Source organism: Charadrius vociferus, unplaced genomic scaffold, assembly GCF_000708025.1.
Source record: "Charadrius vociferus isolate BGI_N301 unplaced genomic scaffold, ASM70802v2 scaffold126, whole genome shotgun sequence".
Lineage (NCBI taxonomy): Eukaryota > Metazoa > Chordata > Aves > Charadriiformes > Charadriidae > Charadrius > Charadrius vociferus.
The window spans coordinates 2,945,134-2,960,933 of NW_009648894.1; positions in this window are offsets into that span (position 1 = coordinate 2,945,134).

The following is a 15,800-nucleotide window of genomic DNA, read 5'->3' on the forward strand; positions in this document are numbered from 1 at the left end:
GGCGGCTGGGCCGGGGCTGGGCCGCGCCGCCACCGCCGGCCCCGGTTCCCCGCGCGCTGGGTGTCTCCTCAGAAATGCGTTGGATTTGTTGATTCCGTAAGGGTGGGTTTGGTCACCCTGACCTGTGCCACCCTTAAAGCCCTCCAGCGTATTGTCAGTCTGAACTGGATTTTTAAGCTGTTTTCCCTGGACCTTTCATTCTGTCCTTGCTTAAATTAATGTTGAGCGTGCATGAGAAGTTGATGAGAAATTAGATGGAAACCTAATGGCTCAGCAATACAAATTATCAACATTAAATCAGTGTCCTCTGGTATGCTCAGACTCCTCAGAACACCCCATCAGTTTCCTCCCGCTTGAAGCCAGGCCTGCTTAACTACTCGCTATCAGAATCATCTCCTTAAGAGACGGCAGTTTCGCCTGTCCCAGAAGTATCCATGAACTGAATCAAGTTCAGAAAATATTTTTTCCAATTTAAAAAAAAAAATAATAATCCCAAATGCCAATCTTATTTGCACCTAAATTCACCTAAGAGGAGTGGGGGACCATTTACAAAACCTCCGTACAGTAGAGCACTGCCTTGGATGTCTTACGGGAATAGCAAGATGTGGCTTTAAAATACACCCTGCTTAATTCAGAATAAGGACTTGAACCGACATAACCATTATCAATTTTCCAACTCATAAAGTATAGAGTAGCCCTACGTATGCTCTTCTATTGAAACTGTTCCCTTTTGTATAAACTGTTTAAATATTAATTAGATTGATATTTAAACTCATGTTTCCATATCCCATATGCATGCCCACTGGGCTGTTAGGATCATGATTCTGCCTCTGGCTCTGTTTTCTGAAAAGACACCTTCACCCATCTGCGAGGAAATGATAATTCAACCAACAGTGTCCGATGTAGATTTTTTTATTTTTAATTCACCCTTCTCAAAAAGGAGCACTTAACTATTCCTTCTGATCATCTTAAAAAAATGCTTCTCCCACTTGATCACAGAGACAAAAAAATAATTCTTTTTCTAGAGAATGACAAAGAAAAAGTCACGGGCTAGTTAATTTATCAGCTGCTTTGATTTGCTTGAATAACTGAACCCGGTATACATCAGTTTTTTCCCCTCTTCCTTATTTTCTTAGTCTGTTCTATTTTGCACACCAGTATTCATAGCATAAATTCCCTTTGTTGCCTGGTGTATCTATATTCTTGCTTTCAAACCTCAGGCTTTATTGCACAAAAATGCCAGCTTTGGATTAAAAAAGTTACCTACTTCTAAGGTTGTAGGACAAAGTTTAAAGATGCAAAATACTGTCGGAAACCCGGGGCAAATGAAGAGCTCAATAAGGTAAAAGATTTTTTTTAAATGTGAGATTAACAGTACTCTGTTTCCCATAACAGATGCTTTCCAAATTCTCCTCCCCTTCTGACTCATTCTGTATTTTCCGTATCTACTTCATCTTGCCTCATTAGCTCCTAAGCCTCCTTAGTTAAGTCGATCTAGTGCAATGATCAGCCTCGAAGAGAAGCATTTGTTATTTTGATCTTTTTTTTTCATCATTCGGAATTTGTTATGAAGAATGACCCCTTTCAAAATCCAACTCTGGCTGCTCTTGCTGAAGCTGTTAAAACAGCCTTCAAAAAACCTGATAAAAGCAGGTGATCTGTTCCGTTCCTCTGAGACTAGGAAAAACTGTCCTCGCACTGACCACCAATTGCAGGTAGCTTGTGGCTTCAGTCCTTTTGAGAGCAACAGCAGATGATAACTATTTTGAAAGAAACATCTCAGAATTCTTCAGATAAATTATGGTTTCTTTCAGTCAAGAGGAATGTGAATTTAGAAAGAAGAATAGGAGAAAAAATGCACTAATGATAATGGGATTATGGTTATTTAAAATACATATTTAAGACATAACTTACATTTAAGTCAGCATACTTAAATTATTCTAATCAGTTTTAACAATGTGGGAAATTTGAATACTCATTTTTATTCTGCTCCTTAAACCATTAGAAGAGAAGGCCTGATACTGCATGTAACATTTCTTAAAGACATTTCTTTTTTTTTTTAATTCTAGACTATGAGATTAGTTTAAATGTTTCCATTAAAATAATTTTGTAGCCCAAGAATAAATACTGAAATTTTGGGAAGAAAATGCTAAAAACGCTATTAAAATTCTATAAGCACCACCATAATAATGACACATTATTATATTCTCATTCTTCTGTTTTCCCCTTTAAGTCATGAGAAGTTATTTTTTCTTGGTGAGTCATTAGAGTCCTTCCCCTTTCTGCAACACTTCAATTAATCCAAGTCACACTAGGCTTCGACGATATTAAATAAACCAATTAAAAGTCAGTTCTCTCTCCTGTTTTCAGAGAAAGCCTTGAAATACAAACCAAACGTAATCAAATTCCGCAATGCTTGCCTTCGCTGTGAGCCTGCAACGATGAACGTGAGAAATTTCCAGTGACGCGTGCAATGACTGGTGACTTGGGTGACCAGTGATGATGATTCAAATCGTAGGACTGTGAACTCTGACACAAATGGAGAGGAGAAGGTAGAGGATTACACACGGCTTTTTCATTACGGTCTAACGCTGTTCATGTTGGGAGGTATTAGTATTTTTTTCTGTGACTCAGACATGACATTCAAATGGCTAGAGGATCAGAGAAAGGTTTTTGATTCTGTGTGTAGTCTCTGCAGCTGGGCAGCTTCCTTACTTTAAGAATATGGAGAGCTATGAAGGCAAGGATGGCATTTTCTTTCTCTTCCCCGAGTTGTCTGCACGCGCAGGCAGGTATCGCTGAATCAGGTACGCTCGGTCACAAAGCTCTCCTTTGCAAACCGTAAGGGAGAGAAGCATATACAGAAATAATTTGTTTAAATAAATCTCTACTCTGACACTAATTGACAGTAGCACCCAAGGCCCGAGGCATGAACCAGTTATTATTAGCGTTTTTAACAGCACTGAAAGACCAACATGCTTCATAAGCCCAGTAGGATTCACACGATCGTATCCTGAATAGCTAAACAGCCTGCGATTTCGGTGTCTCAAATGAATAGAAGATGTCTAGGGGAAAGAGCTTATTAAGGGACCACCCCTTTTCTTCCTAAAGATAAAGCCTTATCTCCAGCAATTCGGGAGCCTGACTGCTCTGCAGCCTACTCCAGTTTTCTATTCCAGCCGTTTAGTTTAGGTGCTCTACATGGTTTTGTATAGTAACAGTAGTTTTCTCTGCTAACAAAGCTGGCTTAAGAGTTTCCTGCGCCCTCCCCCCAGCCCAGGCGCTTGTTCCCACCTCTGCGCCGCTGTTCTCTGCCTCCTCGGCTGTGCTAATTCGACTCTTTGTGGGCCACATTATAAATCAAATGACTGAAATGATCCAGGTTTCTTTTTTTTTTTAAAAAAAAAAAAAAAAAAGCTGTTCGTGCATGCATATATGTGCGTCTGCACACAAAACCTCAGATTTATTTCAGTGATCCAATTTACAGCACAACCCACAAACAGCTGCATCGGCACAATCAAGGGGACAGTGAACTGTGATGAAGGAGCAAGAACAAGAGGGCAGAGCAAGCAGGAAACTGCCTGGCTTAAACTGGTTTTCCCATTGGAAAAGAAAACCTTTGTATAACTACACCCGGAGAGCTGAAAGCAGGCTGTTCCCCGAGCAGGGAGGGTAAGCAGAGCGGAGGGAGGAATTCTGTTTCGCAGCTGGCAGGAACGTCGGAGGACTCGCACCGGAAGAGAGGGTTCTCCTGCAAAAGCGGCGAGCGAGACAGCAGCAGCCTTGCTCCAAGGGGTCCTGTACTGCTCTGTCCCGATAGGCAAGTGCTCTGGTTATTGCCTTTTTAAGGGTTAGTTTTTTGGTTTTGGAGGTTTTTTTTAAAGCAAGATCATTTTGCAGATGCAGTTTAGAGCATAGCCACACAAACAGACGCATGGCGTGGAGACCGAGGGAAGGTAACATCCAGCGTGGCAGTGGGAAAAGAAAGAGGGACAGTGTCACTTTATAGCAACCCTGCCCACTGCGAGATTTGCACGGAATATGCCGTTTGTGTAGACCAGCTGCTACCTTAGGCCAGACATAATTCAAAGTAATGAGAAAGAAATGTGGGAATGGAAAGAGAAGCAAAAGCAACAGAGCTAAAACCAGAACGCTATTACAGTCCATCAGACATGAAAGAATATTATTTAGGAAATAGCTAATTCGTGCCTGGTCTGGGCAGCTCAGTCCTCTCCTTTAGCTATGTTGTTACTCTTTTTTTTTTTCTTTTTCCTCATGTTACATCATTAGTGCCAGAACCCAAACAATCCCTGCCTACTGAGCATGCTGTACGTACCCTGTGATGCTATTTTCCAAACTAAAAAACTACCTGAAGCACATTAACATCATACAAGATGACTCACAGACTGTGGGATAGGAAAAAAGGGTTCATTTTCAGAATACCAGCCATATCCTAATAGTATAAAGCCAACATAGAGAAAGCCTTGACCATTATAAATGGCCTTTTTCCAGCATAAAAGCACAATGTTTTGCTGCATGACATGACAATAGTCCGTCATTATATTTTAATATGTATTTTCCTGAAGAAGAACATCAACATGGGGAAGTACTGTCTTAGGCAGAAGTTTAGGAGGCACAAGAATTAAAAGACAAAACAAAATCAGTGATTAGAAGGCTTATGCCATCTTTTTAAACAATGTATTCTCGACACCTTTCAAAACGGTCTGTGGCTTAAACTGCAAGTGGATGACTGCCAATGTCAATTTTGTTATTACTATTCCAAGAATGACATCCTGGTACTCTCTTCACATACGGAGATGCTCAGCATACGCAAGCTGAAAACCTCTAGACAACTTTCAGAAATACATACAGCTCTTTTAAAATTTTCATCCAGGGGATGTTATTGCAGTTTCCCAGAATGAGAGCTCTCACTGTATAGACGGCATTATTCTAGAGAGTGGCATATCTAAAGATGCTGTGCAGATGTAATTCCCATAGTCGATAATGTAAGAACACTGGAAATCAGGGGTTCTCAAGACTACACTATGTTGTCAAGACATTTGTGTTAACCTCCCCCCCAAAAAGCAAAATAAGAAACATGATTTTGGAATGTTGAAGGTCTCATACAGTTTTCAAACAGTGATGCTGATTCCTTTTGTTCTGTTCTGTATTGACCATCAAAGACTGATGGAGCTTGTTTGTAACAGGATTTTCCTTAATTATATTTAAGTATTGTTTAGCAGTTTACTTTCACTTGTGTTCACTGATGCAATTAGTATCTCTTTTTAATTTCAAGTAAATTTTCCTAAAAGTGTTTTGTAATATTTTTCAAAATTAATTCACCACCAGGGGGCAAAGAACTATTTCTCCAGAGAGAACATTTTATATCGGTTTCATAGATGCATGACCCTTCCAAGGTCCTTTTCTACTTAATAGTAATTGCAGATGTGATTAAAAAAAAACTGTGCAGACCTAAAAATACATGAGAGGGGCATCTTTACCTTTTTTTCCCACTTTGATGGCTCTAATGTTAAGACAGTAGCTGGGAGAGCAAACTGGAGGATCACGAAGAGGTGGTACAAGATGGCTGCTACGTGAGAGCTGCTTTGGTCCTCTTTGTGCGCGTGATTTTACCGTGCCTCTGTCAGGTCCCATACTATGCTGTGTCTTGTACAGGAAAAACGAGAACCATCTAGGCACTAAATAAGGTGACAATAGTAATTCTGTGATACCTGCAAACAGTATCGTAACACTTATGTTCCGTTTCAGTTGATTTTCATTCCCTGCACAATTCTTTCAGTGCTGTTTTGCTTCTGCTTGGTCCCCCCTTGTATTCTTTGCTTTACCACAGAGGAACTGATGTTAGGAATAATTTTTAAAAAAGAATTTGATTTGGCAAACGAAAAGAATAAGTTTAAATATCATCAGAGAATTTGCTTATTGTTATGAAGAGATAAAATCTCAGATTATACAATTCCATTTGTTAGTACATAACACTCATCTCCCATTTATTAAAATGGTAGTTATGTATGTTCGTGATATTTGCTAAGGTACCCTCTCCAGAAAGGAAGATACTAATGCTATAAAATGTTGGAGAAGAGAAAAACAGTCAGTCAAATCCAAACCCAAAGATACATCACCGTAAAATAAATTTGTACATGTAACTATGACCATGCACAGAGATACTGTGCAATCAGAAGCACAACACGCCAACGGTACAAGGGAAAAGCTTGTTACAGCAAATGTATGTAGGAGTTAATCATGGACAGCATTTGAGTTTGAAGATATTACTTCAATAAAAGGATTGAGTCCATTCAGAGAGTGAATTGAAAGCTATGAGAGGAGCATAAACTACAATATTTACTAAAGACTGATGTATCTGTACCATAGAATTTGTTTGTGATAAATTGCTGTCCAGTTCAAAATTGAGGATAATACTTTGAAATTTGCTCAGGATGTTCAAAATGTTTTCTTCATAAAATAAAGTAAATTTCAAGTGATATAGTGTTCATATTTCAGGTTTGCATTAATAAAGTTGGCAGATTGTTGTTATACACTGCAAAAAGAGCAGACCTAACTAAACATATTAAGACTATCAAAGTGATCTATGTGTACACGTGTCTTTCTAAGAAAGATCCTATAGAAACTCTTCAAATTCCATATTACAGAAAACACTGCACTTAATTGTAATTGGGGAAAAAAATCCATTGATGCCAGAGGAATTCCAGTCTATACAGATACCAAAAAGAAATTTCTAGGAAGGCCAGTTTGGATTGGATAATCACAATTACACACAGAGCAGAAAAAGTACATAGCTAGAAACCAATATAAGGAAATAAGGCTGGATTTTTCTATGATTATACTTACCAAAAGGACACTGAAATTCTACCCACAGCTACATATGCAAACACATATCTACTCAAATAAGCATTATAAAGACTGACATAGCTTTTCTTACATTTATATGATGTCAAGTAGAGATGTATTTACTTCTTACAGTCACTTGCTTTTATAGAATTAAAATTTCAGTGTTAAACATATCACAGCATCTTGCTGCTGGTAGGTTACATTTGAAATTTCTTCAGATCATAACATAAATTGCCAAAATCCTTCTTCTACCTGTGACTTCCATTTGCTCTGAAGGAATATATTTCAGAAAATAGAGCAGGACGTGTTACTTTCATTACAAATGCAAAAAGTTGTTTTCAGAATAACAATTACTCACTGTCCAAACCACTTTCTTTGCCAAACTTTTGAAATATAGTTTCTCACAAAATCCCGTTAGCCAGTAAAATTTCTCCATAACTAACCTTTCCAGTAAGTAGACTTCAACTGAGCTTTAACAGCTCTCAACAACACGGGGGTTGTGTTGTTGTTGTTATTAGATTTTGCTGTGGTATGAATTTTACTCACTACATCACGGACTAAAACAATAGAAAAGTAAAAATAAAGATTTCTCCTAGCAAGAACCTGTCACTGAAGATAAAACATACCCTAAACACAAAGAATCCAAGTGTTCTGGCTCTTAGAGAAGTGGATCACCTCTGGAATTCTCCTGAAGCAATATATGTTTAGACAAAGCACGTCTGCTGTGAAGAGTCCTTTACAGTCCTCCTTAATTATTATTTGTTACTTAAAATATTTAACTTTTAAATTCTAAAATCCAAATATCTGAGCATGTCTTGCTGCTTACTTTTCTCAGAATCACTGTAGTCAGGTAGAAATATTTCATGTTCTGTCTATGCCCTTTAATCACTTTTTCTTCCTCCTGTATTTGCATTCTCTCTCACCTCCCCTCTCTCTACTGTGTTGTGCTACCAAATAAATATTAAATATGTTGTACTCATTTAGTTCTCCTTAACCAGGCGTTCAATTCACATAACAAATACTTCTTCTGTGGGCAAATATTAGACAAGGAATATGTAATACAGAATGTTATTTAGCAAAAATATATTTAATGAATTCTATCAAGTGTGAGGTATAAATATTGACTTCTCCTCCATGTGGCACGTACAGGAAGAAATCACTTAGTGAATGCTCCTGACACATATTCTTGGTCACTGGCAGGCTGAGAAGGTAGCTCACAGAGCACAGAGTAGGAACTTGCACAGTGGCATTATTTGGATCCACTTTTATGTGAGCCTTACTCATGAGTCACACTTTCAGCATAGAATATCAGAAAGTTTCAAGATGAAAAAGACTATATTTAATAGCTTGTCAATAGCGTGGCAATCCTCCCAAAATCAAAACTATCTGTGAAAACTGGGAAAAGCAACCACCTTTAATAGCTGTGCTAATGGATGTGATAGTTAAATTACAGATCTGCTGATTTGTTTCACTTGTGTTGCAGAGGCAAAACAAATATTCTCTTCTTTTTTGACCTATAATGCAAGCTCCAAAACTCTCATATCCTGCATATATTAAGGAATTTTATGTCAAAGTCCTTTGCATTCCTTTAGGATATCCTTGAATACAAATATTAATGTTAAAGAACAGCCCTCTTGTCCTTTTAATGAATAGCCCTCTTGTCCTTACTCCATTTATCCCAGATTTGCTTTTATAGTCAAATTCTATTTTTCAACTTTATTTCTGTTGTAAAATACTTATTTTGAAACAGTAAACAAACATCAGACTAACAGAGTTTTAATCAGTGCTAGATCAAAGTGCTGTTATCTCTGTCTACAGGCCAGGGAAGGACCCCATTATATCACTTAAGCACCATTTAGAGCTGAGTAGGTGATTTATTCTTGCAGCGTGTTAGAGGAAAGGGCAGAAGGAATTCTCTCTGCAGTACCTCCTGCTGGGTACAGGCTGCCCTCCCACAACTCGCATGTCAGTGACAGATAATTTATGTGCCACAAGCCATCCATGATTGCGGTCCTATCAAACGCAGGGCTGGAGATGGTAAGTATAAAGCCAGGACGGTCCAGGTTAACTGCATTGCGTGTGCAAGCTTTTGTGCACGCACAGCAGATCATACACACAGCAGGTGAGGCAGACAAACGGAGCATGTCCAAATGAGCTGCAGTTGCAAGGCTAATTGCTATCAACGTACAGGAGAGCTTGTGTCCTCCACGACGATCATATGAGATGCAGAACTTTCAATCTGGACGCACTGTGTTACAAGGGATGGCTGCCAATCCTAGCTAAGGAAAAGCACTATGCCTGCTCTTCCCTGCCCTGTGCGGCATGTGGTTTGCCTGCGGGGAGCTCCTGATAGCATAGAAACTTCCATCCTGTCTGTCCTCCAGCTTCAGAGACCACCAGCATCTCCCTGCAGCCCCGCTCCCCTTTCCTGGCACCTTCTCCTCCTGCTTTGCATGGACTCCTCTCCCTCCCACTCCCCATCTGCCCCAGACCCTCTGTGTCCCCCCGGCTGTGTACTCAGCCCGGCACCCATGCCAGCCTCAGCCACGGCTGAGGAGAAGGGACCTGGACATATTTGTCCTCTCTTGGCACATCCACATGCAGGGCAGCACTCCGAGCTGGGGCCTCTCTTGCTTTCTCCTGATACATGCCAACAGCCACTCCTGCTGACTTTTCCAGGGCCAAAAAAACCTGATTTAAGCCACGCAGCTTGGAAATTAGTGTTTGGTAACCTTCCAAAGGCTACTCATAATGGACAAGTTCTAGCCAAAAGTCCCACACTACCATCCAACTTTCCTTTAACAAGGTAGCTTTTCCTTTTTCATGACTGGACTTTGAAGCAAAACCATCCAGTTCTGTCAGCAGGTCCAGCTAGGTACGCATCAAGTCCTCGGGACATCAAAAACAAGCCAAAGCAGGTCAGCTGCGCAGGAGATGCATCTGTGACCACCTGCCCTCTGCAGGGCTGACAGAGGTGAGGAAGAGCCCTCCGGATGCTGTAGCTCATGGCAGGTGTAGGAACAGTCCTGCCCTAGTGTTTTGCTGAAGTTCTACACTGAAGAATGCAGTACAGTCAGACACAAGGGGTAAAAACCAATGAAGTTTTCTGCTTAAAAGATTAACTGTGGTTTTTTGGTCTCTGTTTTGATTTTGAATGATTTTTACTTATCCCTTGGGTCCATATGTGGCCGTTAGTGTTGCCTGGTTTCCCAGGAGTATTAAAAAATGTAACACAGGCCTTTCTGCAATTAAAAGCAAGATAATTTGCCACAGCTGCGCCCCATTTTCAGGCCCAGTAGCAGACTCTGCCCCCACTCCCCACACTACTTTTCCGGTTCCCACTGGGCACAGGTCTAAAATTCACCAAAATGGTGACACTTCCATAACCACAGTGCTTCCCAGCTGCGCCAAAATGTCTTCGCCTCTGTGGTCTTTTTAGAGTACAGGAATATGGAAAACCAAACCGATTCAGAAAGAGGCCATGGGTGCGGCAATGGGTCCCTTCCGAGCTAGAATTTACGTGTCTTTGTAGAAAAGGTTAAATATGGTTGTAGTCAGCTTTCTAAAACTTCACTCCGTGGGTCACTGCTGAAGGTAATAATTTGCATTAAAAAGTATATTTGCCTCATAGAAAAGAATACTCAGTGAACATTTTGCAATAGTACGTACAGGACAACTGGGCACACCATCTCCTCCATATTAAGAACTACAAAATAGCAATGGCAGTCAAGGTAAACTGTAAACGGTGGTCACAATACTCTTCTGGCTATCATTTAAATACACTTCAGTTATCGTGTGGTTGATTCTGTCACTCTTTTACCCATATTTTTGAAGGCTGTCTCCTGAAACTGCACCTCACTCCAGAAAATCTTGGATACGGCATCAATCTATGTGCCTGTTAATAGAGTGATCTTGACCTAAAAGGAGAGAAATCAAACTGGTCAGTTTAAATGTCTAAATTGCCTTTAGCCATCAGCTCTCTCAGCCAGAGAGCTGTAATTACCATGAAATACCCGGGGAGGCACTTACCATTGTTGCTTTCTTTTTGTACTTCTCTGTTGCATCTGGAGTTATGACAGATTATACTACAGTTACTATAAAGTAATATTTCCCAAGTGAAAAGATTCTTCACAAACCATTGTCTTTCTTCCTGTTTTCATTTTCGCCAGCACATCACCAAAACATTTGTTAGAAGGAGGAAGAAGCAGCATAAAGATTTATTTTGGAAAAAAGATTTTGCAGCTGAGGAATGAGCAATTTGGATCTTACTGTTTTCTGGTTACATTTTGCCTTTTTCCTGAACAATGAGTGAAACAAAATGGTGGTTTCTCAGCTACGATGACTTCAGAAATACAGTATTTAATTAAATCCTTTTTTATGGCAAAGTATTGTACCTGTACTCATTATGCTTCTTGTAGATATGAGGCTTGCCAAGTTTCACTTAATTAGAAGGAGATCAGTCATTCCAGAACTGAAAGCAGTTTTCTGGAATATCTCCATAAAAAACAACATTGAATAACTGAATGTAAGAACTTCTAAATAGTAAGGCATTACAAGCCTTGGTCTTTTACATTCCATGTGTAAATATACAATTTCATTCCTTTCTCATTTAATTTCAGAGACAGTTTTAAGTACATTACACCTATGAACATTAAATAACTCACATGGTAAAAGGCACTTTAAGAAGCATTTTGGTTTGAAGCAGTTCTTGCTACGTTCAGTCAGTGCTATCCACCTGATGGAGTAGAACATGCGGATCTTTCCCCAGCATTAGTTTCTCTTTAGTTACAATGATGATTTGTTGTACTTCTTCACTGCCACATCAGAAGACGATGTAGTACCAGCAACGGAACAGATACACACGTAGAAGAAAAGATAGTGAGTTGTCCTGGTTTCAGCTGGGATAGTTAATTTTCTTTCTAGTTGCTTCTGTGTTTTGGATTTAGTGTGAGAATAATGTTGATAACACATATTGGTTTAGCTGTTGCTAAGTAATGTTTACACTAGTCAAGGACTTTTTCAGCTCCCTTTAGAAGCTGGGAGGGAGCATAGACAGGACAAGATGGCCAAAGGAATATTCCATACCATAGACGTCATGTTTAGTATACAAATGGGGGCTGGCCAGGGCTCTGGGATCCGCGATCGCTGCTTGGGATGGGATGGGCAACAAATCATCAGGTGGTGAGAGCAACCTGTGTTGTATCACTTTATTTTGTATATTCTTTTACCATTATTATTAATTTTTTCCTCTTCTGTTACCGTTTTTATCTCCTCTTATGTAACTGTCTTTATCTCAGCCCGTGAGGGTGTTTTTATCTCCTCTTAACTGTCTTTATCTCAGCCCGTGAGGGTTTTTTTCCCCTCCTTTTCTCCCTCTTCTCCCTACTGTATTGGGGGTGGGGTGGTGGGAAGCAGTGAACAAGTGGCTGCACGGTCATAGTTGCTGGCTGGGGTTAAACCACAACACGAGTAAAGGATATCTTAGAGAAACCAGTAATGACTACACTATGTCTCCAACATTTCAGAAATACACTAGAAAATTAAAGCAAAGCAGAGCAAGAATTTTTTCTATTCCTGAGAAGATGAAACAGGGGCCTAAAAAATACCGCTGGTCAGGTGTACCGGATCAGACAAATAGCCTATGTGCAGGTGAGAAAGCACAAGACAGCTGTTACACAGCACGAAAGAAAAGAAGAGTATTCTTCAGTTACAGGAAGGTAAAGTTGAAGAGGTATCAGTTTCCTATTAGAAATCAAAAAGGAGATGTGTGATGCTTTATATGTATTAAACTGTAAATCCATAAAAAGATGCAATTGCAAAACAAAACCCAAGACTCCATAGAGAAGTCCACAAAATACAATCAGAGTGGATTTGCATGAAGTCACATAAAAGATTGCACAAAGATTTGAAATAAAATATAGACCAAAGCAGCCTTTGGGCAAATCCGTTATGTTTGTATGAAGTAAAACAATTCTGCAAAAGTCTGCAGACAAGAGCTGAAGAGAAGCAAAGAAGAGCTAGAAAGAATAAATCATAGGAGAAATTTTGTAGGAGACTGCTATGTGCAAAGACTGGATTATCACTTTGAATATGAAAAGACTGAATACTATTTACAGATGTACACAACACACAAGTAATACTATATTTGAAGTTACAGCATGACTTTTGAAATTAAAATCTAATTGTGCTGAACAGAAACAAGAAAAGCTCACCTCACAGGAATTGTGCTGTGGTGAATGTGAACTGCGAGCCAAGGCAAGACAAAATTTAGAGAAGTTAACATTTGCAGCTATTTCAAAAATGAAGCACTGTATCTTTTTTAAGACTGGAAATGTCAGATACTAGATGATAAAGCAAATACTGAAGGAAAACACAAGTCCAGAAAGCAAAAATATAAAGAGAAAGCTGAACATAATGAAATGGATAACTGAATAGAGAAGTAACATAGGAAAGGTAGCTTATCTGTAACTCTTTTTCTTTGAGATACGTGGTTGAATGTCACTCATGCTGTCAGCATAACTATACCCAAGCAGAGTTAGCCAGATAATTTTTTGTCTTGGTGCAAAAGACACAATATCAAGGTATGCCAGACAGCTCAGTCTTGGGGGCACGTAGCTTAGGAACAGCTGATAGAAGTCACTCTCACAACTAAGAGAGAATTCAGACACTACTTAGGAAGGTATTTAAGATGAGTATAAAGGGCAAACACTAAAATTGGTAGTATACAGGAGCCTGTTTATAAAGGCTACCATCTCCTTTTACTCTTCTGAATGAAATAACTGAAGGCTGATTTCACTGAGAAATGAAGAATGGAATAAGATTTGGAAAGTGTCTTACCAAAGGTATAAAGACAAGCTGACAAGGCAATGAGGAGCAAGCCCCCGATGGGAATAAACTCTGGGGATTTTCAAAAACGTTCAGGGAATCCCAGTGGAAAACCCTCCACTTGTTGACACGACGTGGGTATGACTGTCAGGGGCATTTCAAACAAGCTGATCAAAAAGTCCTGTCCTATAGATCATCATCGTATGTCAGCACCCTTGCTGCATGTGCCTGCTGAAATCTTTGCTGTTTTTTATCAGGGTATCACCAACCAGGATAAACAGGTAACCTGTAATCCAGAGAGCCATTTCCTACTGCTGACCAGAGGCAAGCTCAGCACTAGGAGGTCTTGGCACTGAAAAGCAGTGTTTTAGGGAATGGTACCAAAAGCTTAAGAGTACTGGAGAAAAAATTGCCTTAGGCCATGGAAGGATCACCACAGTCATATATTGTCTTACCTATGACATGGATGACTATGGACATGAAAGAAATTTCTGGGAAAGCATACTCCTCTAACTGAAAAATCAGGAACCCATCTAACAAGAACTATAGAGACCAACCAGCTCTAGGGCAGAAAGACTGGTACTTCCTATGGACATCGAAGGCATAAGGGACAACCTCTGGCTGCTGGCAGAGGATATTCGCCAAGTTGATTCAATGGACTTCTCTAAAGGGACATAAAGTATCCTTATTAATTAAAGGAAGACTTTTAAACGAATGACGGATTGAAGGGGCTTGGTCTGTACAAGGAACAAGTCAAACTAAGTCCACACAAAATTCCTCTGACCATGTGAGCGTGGAGGACTAATGTGATAACACAGCTCCCTATTCGTAAATTCTCCCTAATTCTAAAATCTCACTCCCTAATTGAATGAGAGGCTTTCAGTCTGCTCTTGTGTCTTGAAGAACACTGTGGGAGCAAAACCCACTGAAAAAGCTCCTTCCCTTATTCTGTCATGTTTCAGAAGGACAGGTCAGTGCATAAGCAGCCTATGATCTTTGCCTTGTGCTTTTGCTTATGGAGTTAGGAGTTCCTCCAGGAATATTTAACAAAAGAGAGGAAAGCCTTCTTGACTTCCAGGGAAGATGAGGAAGAGCTCATGAGTTGAGTGCCCTGATTTCTCTTCTGAAGGACTTTCAGTGTAAAGGAATGCTCAAGTTATAAAGGCAAATGCTGTCAAGTCAACAGCCAAGTCATTTAATGATACAAAACAAGCTGGTAAACCCTAGGACACGAACAGAAACTATTTGAAGAGAGAGTCAATATTGCGTACAAGGACCTATCTATGGATGAGTCTGGAAGGAAGTACCATTGTGGATCTCAACAATGTGAGAGTCACAGCTGTTCTAGAGAGTCTCATGAGTTGCTGTTCCAAACCAGGAGTTCTCAGAAGACACGGTCTGAGCTAAAGGTGAAGAGCCAACCCTTGTAGACCTATATCTGATGAAACCACATCTGACGAAGCCAGCAGTCTCTTTGTCAAAAGCTTGCCTTTTCTTTCTGGTTGTAGAAACATGAACCGATCCAAGAGCTGTCAGCTGGACAGTTTGTTCTCCAGGCTGATTTACTTTGTAGAACCCTCTGATTTCCACATTAAGTGTTCTCAGAGATAACACCAGTGATCCCCGCGTGTTCAGGACTTGAATACAACTTTGAACATCTTTATCAGGGATGTGCAGTCCTACGGCAGTTAAGACAACAGCAGCCATCAGAAGTGGAAAAACAGGTTCCCCAGGGGAAAGTCCAGCAGCTTATGCCAAGTAGGGGAAGCAGGTAACTTCAAGACAGCTGGTGAAGTGTTGGCCAAAAGGAAGCTGAAGAATTGAGCAAAGTTTATATCTATATATTTACATAGAATCTAAAACCTATACTTCGTATTATTTACATATTCATTATGCATACATACACAAAGCTATTTTTAGAAATAATTTGATATGTCCAGAACTTTAAACAAGGATCTGGGGTCTTGCTGCAAATCAGATGGGCTACGAAGTCGGGGCCACAAAATCCTTCAACATTGAATGCCTGGAACGAGGATGGGTCTGGGTTTTTCTGTCTCCCACCTGGATAATTTTGCTTCCTCGTCAGTACATGACAGGGTGAAGGCATA